Source organism: Anomaloglossus baeobatrachus, chromosome 2, assembly GCF_048569485.1.
Source record: "Anomaloglossus baeobatrachus isolate aAnoBae1 chromosome 2, aAnoBae1.hap1, whole genome shotgun sequence".
Taxonomy (NCBI): Eukaryota; Metazoa; Chordata; class Amphibia; order Anura; family Aromobatidae; genus Anomaloglossus; species Anomaloglossus baeobatrachus.
This window is the reverse complement of record NC_134354.1, coordinates 545,666,353-545,679,022: the sequence shown is the minus strand read 5'-3', so window position 1 is coordinate 545,679,022 and position 12,670 is coordinate 545,666,353. Positions and strand designations below refer to the sequence as shown.

The window sequence follows — 12,670 nt, the reverse complement described above, 5'->3', positions numbered from 1 at the left end:
GGCGAGGGAAGGACAGACCCGAACAGCGCGCGCACCACAGTGCTGCTACTACGGCCATATCATGTAAGGGCAACCTGAGGGCAAACCCTCTCCAATGGGTAAATATTGTCAGTATAGTGCATTAGTCCACACAGGAGAGCACAACTGTACAATAACAGACATCATGCAATGTATATAAATGTATATGATGTAAAGCATGGTTATTGTACCAATTTTCTAAGGAACTATATTTGCAGATTTTTGTACATATTATAGAGTCCTCACACCCTGTCTACAACAGCGCAGACAAATGCAAATACATAAACACCAATGCGACAAATGACATTAATAAATTTTTTATTCAAGGACCGCTACTACCTCCAGGAGAGGGGGACCGCAATGGGGGCGTCTTGTGCGCCCTCGTATGCTAACCTCTTTCTTGGATGGTGGGAGCGGTCCATTGAATTTCCGTCTGGTCCAACTGGCGCAGTCCACATGTGGCTGCGTTTTATAGATGATGTATTTATGATTTGGGAGGGGGAGATCCAACAGCTAAAACAGTTCATGGATGGACTTAATAACAATAGGCTAAACATCGGACTTACTTTTAATTTCAGCAGCGAAAGTATTGAATACCTGGATGTCAAAGTATCAAAAGGATGTGACGGCATGCTGATAACAGACGTTCATCGGAAAGGAACTGCTGTCAATTCCTTGTTGAGTGCGAGGTCCTCACATCCGGCACAAACCATCAAAGCTGTCCCAATAGGTCAGTTCCTACGTGCTAAACGTATTTGCTCAACTAACACGTTGTTTGAACATCAAGCAAATGACCTAAAACGGCGTTTTCGTTCCCGTCATTACAGGGAGGACTCCATACATAAGGGCTATACACGGGCAAAAGAAACTCCACGATCCCAGCTTCTTAAAACGGCAATAAGAGAACAAGATCATAAGGTAAGATATATCACCCCATACCACGCCCAATGGCGTGAAATGACGAATATCATTAACAAATACAGGCCTATCCTGCTGTCAGATAACGATCTAGCTGGTGTCTTAACACCCAGACCAGCTATAACCCCCAAAAAATCCAAAACCATCAAGGATTTAGTTGTCCGCAGCCACTATGTCCCCCCTCCTAATAACTTTTTGGGCAGTATAAAGGGCCCAAGATGGGGGTCTTACCCTTGTGGCGATTGTGGCGCTTGTTCACAGCTTATGAGGGTTAGTGACTTCTCTAACAATGATGGCAGCACCACGTATAGGATCCTACATTACATAAACTGTCGCACGACAGGAGTCATCTATTGGGCTATATGCCCATGTGGGCTCATATACGTGGGGCTGACATCTAGAGAACTCAGAGTGAGGATTATGGAACACATAAGAGATATCAAGAATGCCAGCAAAGCCGTCAGTAGGGAAGATGTGGAAGCCCTTAAAAATATCCCTAAGCATTTTAGGGAATTTCATGCGAATAACTGGAGACTCCTGAAATTTAGGGGAATTGATAAGGTATATCCAGGGACGAGAGGAGGCAATTTCAAAAACCTACTTGCTCAGAAAGAGGCCAAGTGGATTACCCTTTTGGATACAATCAAACCGAAAGGGTTAAATGATGCTATCAGTTTCAGACCTTTCCTGTAGCTCTCCGCTGTATATAACAATGACTGCGGTGATTTGTCTCCAGCACTGTTTTTAATGTGTGTTTTTTATATTTCTTAATTTACAGGGCTGTGTGGATTGGCACAAATATCAATTCATAAATGAATATGCTCAAGGACATCTGAGATCAAGCAAAGATGATTTATTAATGTCATTTGTCGCATTGGTGTTTATGTATTTGCATTTGTCTGCGCTGTTGTAGACAGGGTGTGAGGACTCTATAATATGTACAAAAATCTGCAAATATAGTTCCTTAGAAAATTGGTACAATAACCATGCTTTACATCATATACATTTATATACATTGCATGATGTCTGTTATTGTACAGTTGTGCTCTCCTGTGTGGACTAATGCACTATACTGACAATATTTACCCATTGGAGAGGGTTTGCCCTCAGGTTGCCCTTACATGATATGGCCGTAGTAGCAGCACTGTGGTGCGCGCGCTGTTCGGGTCTGTCCTTCCCTCCCCGTGACTCCTGGCGTCCTATCGGATCCACTCCGCGCGCGCATGCGCGGTCTGGCTTCCGGGACGCCGGGAGCCGTGGTGATGGTGGCCTGGCCGGATGGCGTGCGCCGATGCACACAGGTGCGTCATATTCTGGTGTCCTTAAAAAGTGCCTTCCCCACTGCCTCTGCACCTCCTGGACGAAGCTTTCCTGCGAAACGCGTCGAGGTGCAGGGCAGTGTGGTCGGGATTGGTACCATGGCTACAGCGGGTCTGTATCTTCAGACAAACACTCTAAGGTTTTTCTAAATCCTGGGCTTACGCCTATATTATTTCCTGGCTCAATGTCTATGATAAACTCCATGGCATATGATGCTATTTATAATTCTGACATACAATTGTGTATTCTTGATTGACTGCTAGAAATCTGTTATAGCCGTGGTTGCATATATGGATTGATGTATCTGGCTGTACTATCTAACTACATTTATGTGCATTAACTAGATGTACTTTCATTAACTGCAAGCATGTCCCCCTTTTGGATGTAATATCTATAATCATGTTTGATTTATGACTACCCGCAACTATGTTTGCAATTTTGGCTGATAAAAATGATCACATTATCTATAATAATGAGGTTAAATATTGACTACCTCTATATATGTTGCCAATAAATTGCACTATTTTGCTGGTTGTCAGGATTATTTGCAGACGTGACATTTGTGCTTTATGGATTGAAGTTTCCCAGTGTATGTGACCTGGGGAACACCATCTTAAGCTGTTATACAAATTGTAATGCATTGATCACTATCCCTTTGGGGACAATTGAGCCTGTGATGTTTAACCATGACCGCTGTATTATGCTTCATTTGAATGATATTACTTACTGACCACACTGCCCTGTTGGTTTTTAATATGGTGGTTTACACATGTTTTTAACAACACTGTCTATCCATATTGTGTGCCCTCACAAAAATTAATTTTGATAATAAAGATTTATATACAATTTTTCAGATAAAGACGTGTCCAATTGGATTGTTATTTATGGGTTTACTGATAACCAATGATCATTTGTAGGCTTCAATGTAGATTTTGGGATCATGGTTCAGAGATATTAAAATTTATGATACTATGGATCTTATTCAATTAATGGTGTTTTTATGGGCTGGGTCTCTGCCTGGGACAGAGAATAGAATCGATCATGAGGAGGTGACTAACCTGGAATTACATTGATAGGGTAAACACATGGCTTACAGTATGTGGTTGTAATGTCTCAGCCTCCTTCTTGTCGAAGACGTCTGCACAGGGTCAGTAGGTGGGTGTCAGACCCAAAAGATTTGATGGAGTTTCTGGTAGTCAGGCAGGATGGACAAGAGCCAGACACTGCTCATGACAGGACTGGCCCTATCTGAGCACTTCACCAGATCTCCAGTCCTAGACAGGCTCCTGCATACAAAGCCACGGCAAGCCTAGTAGTAGTGGCTGTGACAGACGTGGAAGCATATAGAAAGCAATCTTCTCAGAGCATTCCCACCCAAAAGAACTGGATGGCCTCGGTCAGGGGTTTTCCCATCAACGGATAACACTACTAGAAGTGCTTGAAGTCGCTGCATAGGAGTCTGAGACCAATCAACTACAGCCTCTTGCACAAAGTTTCCTGTGGATACGGAGTCCAGATAGGCCGACTCAGTGAATCAGGAGTTGCCACAGCATATGGATACAGAGAGAGAGAGAGAGAGAGAGAGAGATGGAGAGGACTTGCTCTCACCTAGGGTAGCCTCTCCTACGGATCCTAGGCTTTGGAATGCTTTGCTTTAAAGGAAAAGAGCGGATTAGGTGTTTTCAACTCCTGTAATAGAAGCACCTTCCCACGGTCCTCCTGGCGAAGTTTGGCCAAGTTTACATGATCCACTTACATGGGTTCAGGAGAAGCAGCGGGAACTGTGGCATGACTGGTCTATGGAAGGTTGGCGCAAGATGCATCAATCTCCTCTCTCAGCTCACCTTTCTAGAGTGTTCTTGGAATCAGAGGTTGATCCGGATAGCCAGCGATACCAGGTCAACCAAAAATTAGGAACATCTCGGTCCTGCTAATTTGTCCTTGATTTTGCCTGACAGACTCTCCCAGTATGTAGCTACCAGTACCTCATTATTCCAGCCAAGTTCAGAAGACTGGGTGCAGAAACTGATGGCATATTGGCCTATGGTGAGACATCCTGAGTTCAGTCTGATGAGTGAAGAAGCTGCAGAGGTGATACAATCCAGCTCATTGAATACCTTATGCAACGTCTCCACGAACACTTGCAGGTTAGCGAATAATGGATCACTTCTCTCCCATAGTGGACTAATCCAGGCGAGGTCCTCACCAGTCAAATGAGACATCAGAAAGTTCACATTGGCCTGATCTGAGGCAAACTGGTGTGACAAAAGTTCGAAGCACAGTGTGCACTGGCTTATGAATCCTCTGCATTGCTTGGGGTTTCGGTCAAACTGTGGAGCAGCAGCAGCAAGTGGGGACTCAATGCAGGAACTCGATTGACTGCTGGGGTAGACACTATCAGGTGACAGAATTAGGTGGAGATGTTGGTTACAAGGCGTCCATATGGGTGTCCACTGACTGCAAGCAGGTCAGGATTCGTTCTTTTTGTTCCCATTGATGGACTAGCTTTTGTTGCAGTCCCGCAAGCTAGTTGGTACTGTAGCCAGCAGGGTCCATGGTCTGAGCAAATTAATACGGTAGTGGGTGTGGACCCACTGTGCCAAAGCAGCGGCTCAACCTAAAGGGGCGTAACTAAGCTTCTACCTCATCTTCACTAGAGCCTCTGATGGTGAGGATAGGTTTGTACAGGAAAGTAACTGCCAGGTGCTACTCCAGGGAGTAATATGGCACTGTGGCAGCTGACAAAAGGGGTTGAGGATGCAGGGACAAGCTCATGTGCAGGCAGGACGGCTGGTGCAGACTGGACAGCTGCTTTAGGCTGGTGAAGACTGGACGGCTGGTTTATGCTGGTGTAAACTAGACGGATAAATAGGGTTGGTGCAGGCTGGATGGCTGGTTGAGGCTGGTGCAGAGGGTACGGCAAATACGGCAGGTGTAGCGGGTACAGCAGGTATGGCAGATAAGGTAGGTACTAAAACAAAGGTATGGGTTAGCAGGTGCAAGTAACAGACACTGGATATTGGGAACGGGAATTGACAGCCAGCAGCATGTCTCTAGCAGTAAAACTATATTGCTTAGGTACCTTCCTTTGGGGGAGGATGCCTTAAGTACCTAGTGTCTCTCAGCCATAGCCTGAGAGGCACTTTCGGGTTAGGGAACACTGACCCTAAGCTTACTCCTAGGAGACCTGTTCGGTGTGTGCAGGCCCGGGCAGCAGGTAGAGAGGAAGGAAGCAGATGCCACTGATGAGCAGGCAGGTGAGTGCGTCGGCATTCCTGCCAGGAGGAGGAAGCAGGAGTGCGGGGACACCAGCAACTGCGTTACAGTTGTTCAGTAGAACAACACTACTTCACCACCAATGAATAGGCCTCTAGGAAGGAACTGTTTGCTGTGTTGCTCTACTTCCAATACTCCACCAACATGGCCAGCGCTGATGAAGTCATCATCAGCGTTACTATCCCACTTGTATGGCTACTTGAAAAAACGCTTGATGCCATGATGGATGAAGTGGTGACACAGGAAGAAGAGGAGCAGGAGGAATAGGGAACATTGACACCATATATCCTGGACAGCTTGTAGCTGCCTCTGTGCAGCGTGGCACACATGAGCCAATACATGCTGCTGTGCCTACACAACAATCACCAAGTTGTCAGGATTGTGACCACTGTTGATTACAGGTGAACAGCCTGCTGGATCTACGCTATAAGGACAATGTGCCATCATTACTTCTATCACCGGAGCGTTATCGGAAAATGCATGAATACAAGTGCATGCTCATAGAGACAGTACTGACGTAGTTCCCACCTGACAGCGGGGGCTCAGTGTAAGAATAAGGCAAAGGAAGAGGCAGTGGCCAACACAGCTGATTCACCGGCACCACCTCGGAAGGGAGGGTTATCATGGCTGAAATGTAAAAAAAAATAGCAGCACATCACAAGATCTAGCACCACCATCTGATATGGTCTGCATTAGTAGAAGGCAGCATCTCAACAACATGGTGGAAAAGTATGTGTCCACATGTCTATCCATACTAAGGAATGGATCTTCCCATTTAACCTCTGGATCTTCAAATTGGACACATGGCCCGAACTTGCCCTTCACGCCTTAGAGGTACTGGCAAGTGTACTGTCGGAATATGTGATTAGCACAGCAGAGGGTGTGATCACAGGCAAGCACATACGCCTATCCACAGCCAATGTAGGTAAGTTCACGTTCATTAAAAAGAAATAGGTGTGGATCACACAGGACTTGTCCATACCTTTAGCTCACTAGACAACTATGCCAGCTGCACCCAGCTATTGGTATACTCGATTTGCCATTCACAATATTTTGGGGCTCCTGAAAATAAATAAATAAAATAGAAAAAAAAAAAAAAAAAAAAGTGTTGGCTACCTCCTACTGTGCCTTTTCCACCTACACCACCACTTCCATATTAACCTCTTCCTCCTTCACTTGGATCTCATCCTCCTGGTTCAAATCTTTTTTTTTTTCAATTCTAACTTAATTTAAAGGGAACCAAACATCAGGATTTTGGTATATAAGGTAAAGCTAGTGTAGTACTGGCCCCATCAGGCACAGGCTGTACGTACCATTAGTGGGCAGCTCGGATGTTTAGGCTGTGAAATCCATGTTTATGAAGTTTGAAAATTCATCCACTTTTTGATTGATGTGTGCACCTCTCCAGATAATATCCGGGCAGGTTATGCACATGATTCCCGCCCCCCCCCCCTGCCGCCTGTTCCTCCCTCTCTCTGGCTGTATGCAAATTTCTAATCTTCAGTCACATGGCGTCGGAGTTGGCGCCTGCGCATAGCGCTTATCTCCGGCGCCATGTTTTTGAAGCCCGCATACAGTGTTTGGTGTCTAAGAGGACGTCGCATGCTCCCTCGCTTCTTCATATCTCATTGTGACAGTGGGAGCGCGCGTGGTGTCACAACAGGACTGGAGAACAGCTGATCTTACCGATTAGCTGCAGCAGACGATATCATAGCAGACGTCTGCTGCAGCTAATCGGTAAGATCACTGTCACTTGCGCTGTCACAAGGAGATATGTAGAAGCGAGGGCGCATGTGCCGCCCTCTCAGACACCAGACACTGTATGCGGGCTTCAAAAACATGGCGCCGGAGATAAGCGCTATGCGCAGGCGCCAACTCCGACGCCGTGTAACTGAAGATTAGAAATTTGCATACAGCCAGAGAGGGAGGAACAGGCGTCGATGGTGGGGGGGGTGGCGGGAATCATGTGCATAACCCACCCAGATATTATCTGGAGAGGTGCACATGTCAATCAAAAAGTGGATGAATTTTCAAACTTCATAAACATGGATTTCACAGCCTGGCTTTACCTTATATACCAAAATCCTGATGTTTGTTCCCTTTAAGTAATTTTCCGAAACAAATCCCTCCCAGAAAAAAAAACAAAGAAAAAAAAACCAAAAACACAGTATTGGCTACCTCCTTCCCCTCTTTCATCTACACAGCCACGTCCACGTCCACCTCCAGTTGGATCTCCTCCTCCTGATCAAATTTTTATACATTTTTTCCTATGTTATTTTAAGGGATTCTGGGTGCTTTGTGGATCCACTGTGAAAACAGGCTCTGTAAGAGCCTTTTTGAAAATGGTTGCTCTGTTGATAAACATTAGCAATCTTGGCTGTGAGTCAACTCTGAAATCTGGCTCTACAAGGGGCTTTTTTATTTTTTTTTCTCTTCGGGTAAACTCTGCTAATGCGGTCTGTCTGAGTCAACTCTGAAAACAGGCTCTGCAATGGACTTTTTGAAAATTGCTTTTCTGTAGGGATATTCTGCAAAACTTAGGCTCACCTCACATCAGCGGTATTTTGCCACAAAACCGGATCCGTTACAAATGCGTTTCAGTTCCATTCAATTCCAATGGAATCGTGAAAAGATGCAGTCATATGCGGTTGTGTGCTTCATACACAACCTCATGTGACTGCATCTTGCCGCGATTCCATTGGAGATGAATGGAACTGAAACACATTTGTAACGGATCCGGTTTTGTGGCAAAATACCGCTGATGTGAGGTGAGCCTTATCTGTCTGGGTGAACTCTGAAAACAGGCTCTTTAAAGGCCTTTTTGGAAGTTCTTGTTCTGTGGGGGAACCCTTCCAAGCCTTGCGCTGGACCACCAGCATGATTCAAAATCCAATAACTAGCTTTTTAACTGCAACAGCTATAGCGTAAGGTACTGATGCTGAAATTTTGATTCTATGGGGGAACTGTGAAAACAGTTAGTGTCATAATCTGATGGGTAATCTCGCTCTATGCAAAGAATGTGGAGAGCATCAAATACGGGACATGGCCATGGTGCTGATGCTGGTGATGGAGCTGCTGCAGGGAGAGGAGTTGGTCAATCTGTGCCTGCAATAGGCCCAAATGAAACACCTTTCTCTGGTGCATGCAGGCAACACGACGTTCCACAGCAGGCCACAACATTCAGCAGCACCATCTGATACCCTTCATATTAGCGGAAGGCAGCATTTCAACAACATGGTAGAAGAGTATGTGTTCACACGTCTCCACAAATTCAATGATGGGTCTTCCGCATTTTGTTCGATTTCCTTCACTTTGGCTTCCACCACCTCCCCTCTTAATCATGGTTCCAGTGGCGACAAAAAAAAAAAAAAAATAGAAACAGAGTTCTTTTCCATTATTCTGCTGTATTATTCAGCCGTAACTGCTTTGAACAATAATTTTTTCAAACTAAATGCTTCAGGCCCCCGGGGTACTCCGTTAACAGCATTGAGGAGGCACCTAAAGCATACCTCCCAACTTTTAAAGAAGGGAAAGAGGGACAAAGTTTGCGGCGCACCTCTAACCACGCCCAGTCAGCAATGACAATCATTGTTTTAGAAACAATAATTAAAAAAATATACATAGATTTATTTCTAAGTAGTAAATTAAAATATAAATGCAAACTTGGCCATGTTACTTTTAAACTAGAATATTTTAAACCACAAAATTTTGTTTTAAAGCAGATCTTTCCTCTAAATCTGCCCCATGTACAAAACTGCAGACTTCATGACAGAACCACTCTTTTAGATAAAATATCTGTAATACTGTGCTTTTGGTTAATGGGAGGAATTAATGAATATGGGCAACTTACTGTTCCAATTGTGGAGACACGGGGATCAGTGGGTGCTCTCGTCCGCTGATCCGGCCGCCTTTAAAAAGACAGCGTGGCCCAGGGTTCATCCCAACTGAACGCCTGACATCCTTAATCCCTCCCTCTCCTCCTCAGCTGTGATCCGACGGCAGGATCAGATCAGTGTGTAATGGCTCACGCTCATAGAACAGCAGGAGCCGAGGGTCATTAGCATATCGCATCACATGTGATATGCCAGTGTGACCTCAGCTTGGTATGTGCACAGTTCAGAAAAGAACGCACCCTCTGGCAGACTGGACAAATGTAAATACTGTGTTTGTTAAAAAAAATGCATCCAAAACGCATGCATTTTGGATGCATTTTCCATGCATTTTTGACAGTGTGTTCCCCCGTCAATTCAGCTCTGCTACATGCCCGCTGACAGCAGACACAGACAGAGACGCCCGATGAGAATGAACTCGGATGAACTTCACCCGACTTCATTGTCACCCCGCGGCTCTGTCTGTCGCGTCCTGGTTAGCGGTCACCCGTGAAGGACTCACCGGTGACCGCAAATTCCCTGAGTGATTGAAGTGAGCAGCGCAATCAGTGGTGCCATCACTCAGGTCACCCGCAGCCAGCTGGAGTCCTCCACCTGAGACCGCAACTCACCTGTGATGTCATCGCTGATCGCGCAGCTCACTTCAGTCACTCGGGCAACTTGCTGTCACAGTTGGAGGATCCAGCGGTGGCCGCGGGTAACCTGAGTGATGTCATCGCTGATCGTGCGGCTCACTTCAGTTGCTGCGTGGAGCTGACAGAGAGCAATCATGGTCTGTGGCCGCTCCTGTCATCTTCATGTAGCAGAGCTGGATGCATCGCGGGACCTCATATGGATTACGTCGGACCTGGATGGGTATTTGGGGATTAATAAAGTGGTGAAAGAGGGTGTTTTTTTTTGTCTTTTATTCCAAATAAAGGATTTTTTCGGGTGTATGTGTTTATTTTCTTTAACTTACAGGTTAATCATGGAAGGTATCTCGGGGAGACGCCTGCCATGATTAATCTAGGACTTAGTGGCAGCTATGGGCTGCCATTAACTCCTTATTACCCCGATTGCCACTGCACCAGGGCAATTCGGGATGAGTCGGGTAGAGTCCCAGGACTGTCGCATCTAATGGATGTGGCAATTCTGGGCGGCTGCTGGCTGATATTGTTAGGCTGGGGGGCTCCCCATAACGTGGAGCTCTCCATCCTGAGAACACCAGCCTTCAGCCATGTGGCTTTACCCTGGCTGGTATCAAAATTGGGGGGGAGAGCACATAATTTTTTTTTTTAAATTATTTATTCTACTCCACAATATAGACCCGCCCACCTGCGGCTGTGATTTGTTTCAGTGAGACAGCTGTCACTCAGCATGGAGGCGTATCTGACTGCAACCATTCATAGATGCCGGTGGGCGGGGAAAGCAGGGAATATGAGATGGAATAATGAGCGGCCGGCGTTTTCAAAAGAGGAGAAGCCACCGGAGCAGTGTGACGGCCGTGCAGCGCCTCGCCCGTGATCGGTGAGTATGAGGGGGGGGGGGGGGGGAAATCGACCGATGGACAGAGAGAGAGAGAGAGAGAGAGAGAGAGAGAGACAGAGAGAGAGAGAGAGATAGAGCGACCGACGGACAGAGAGAGACAGAGAGAGTGACAGACAGAGCGACCAACTGACAGAGAAAGAGACCGACCGACAGACAGAGATTGACCGACATCGACAGAGAGAAACTGAAAAGACCTGCGTTTTGTTTGTAAAAAAAAGCATGCGGAACGCAACAAAAATACAGTCCAAGTGCATTTTGGTTGCGTTTTGACCCATATCATTGATTTGAATGGGTGGAGAACGTAGCTACAACGCACAAAAGAAGTGACACGCTGCTTTTTTTCCGCAGCGAGTTTTGGCATCGAAAACGCTGCGTTTATAAACGCAGTGGGTGCATTGAATTTTCGGATTTCTCATAGACTTTGCTGAGGAAGCTGAACGCATGCAATTTGGCACTGAAACGCTGCAGTTCAAAACGCAGCGTTAATGCGGGAAAAAACACAACGTGCGCACATAGCCTTAAAGTCAGACTTTTGAATCCTCCCATTGCCAGCACTATGCGCTATTTCTGCTGGACATGTGACCACAATGGTGCGACACAATCAGGACTCTACAGTCTGCAGGCAGATAGTGACCTCAAGCCTGGACAACCCCTTTAACCTCTCTATAGCCGGGCTATTTTCGTTTTTTTTTTCCTCCCTTTCTGCCAAGTACCATTAACTTTTTTTATTTTTCCATTAATATAGGCATATGAGGGCTTTGCGGGACGAGTTGTACTTTAGAATAACATTCATTGTGCCCCATATTGTACTGGAAAATGGGGAAAAATTCAAAGTGAGTTAAAAGTGCAAAAAAAGCGCAATTCCACAATGTTGGATTTTTTTTTTAAATGTGCACTATATGGTAAAACTGAGCTGGCAGTATTATTCCCCACTTCAGTACGAGTACGCAGCTACCAATCCTACAGAAAAAAAGGAAATTTGTAGAGAAAAATCTTAATTACTCACCGGTAATGGGATTTTCAATAGCCCATGACAGCACCACCTGAGAGATAGGTTCCGCCCACATCAGGACAGGAAACCCACTGATAAGAAGGCGGCACCTCTCCTCCACATCAGTAGGTTTTCAGAGCCAGAGAGGACCAAAACACAAACAAACAGATTAATCATACCACCACCCAAGGAAAAACACCAATAACTCTAACACTCCCCGAAGGGTGCCCACAACCAGTGAATAGGGGGGGAACTAAGGGTGCTGTCATGGGCTATTGAAAATCCCATTACCGGTGAGTAATTAAGATTTGTCCCTGCCGCCCATGACAGCACCACCTGAGAGATTCATATAGACCACCACCTTAGGGAGGGACCACCACCTGTAAGACCCGTCTCCCAAAGGAAAGGTCAGTTGTGGAGGATAAGTCCAGCCTATAGTGTCGAAAGAAAGTACCAGGAGACGACCAAGTAACTGCCCAACAGATCTGGCCAATAGAGGCATCAGCCCTCTCTGCCCAAGACGTAGACACTGCTCTAGTGGAGTGCGCCCTTATGCCCTGAGGAGGAGTGGTGTCCTTAGCCGAGTATGCCAAACCGATGGCATCCCTGACCCATCTGGCCAAGGTAGCCTTAGAAGCCCCATGTCCCCTGGATTGCCCCTGAAATATGACAAACAGGGCCTGAGACTTTCTCCATTCCCTAGTCCTATCTAGGTACGTGAGTAAGGCCC

General features: G+C 46.0%; 1 long non-coding RNA gene across 1 annotated transcript; it reads left to right on the top strand.

Moving 5' to 3' along the window:
* The first annotated feature begins 355 nt into the window (after window positions 1-355).
* Window positions 356-1,893, top strand: LOC142290370 (uncharacterized). The gene is made up of 3 exons (XR_012750277.1): window positions 356-748; window positions 846-936; window positions 1,715-1,893. It is a non-coding gene; the product is annotated as an uncharacterized LOC142290370 (long non-coding RNA).
* The last annotated feature ends 10,777 nt before the right edge of the window (window positions 1,894-12,670 follow it).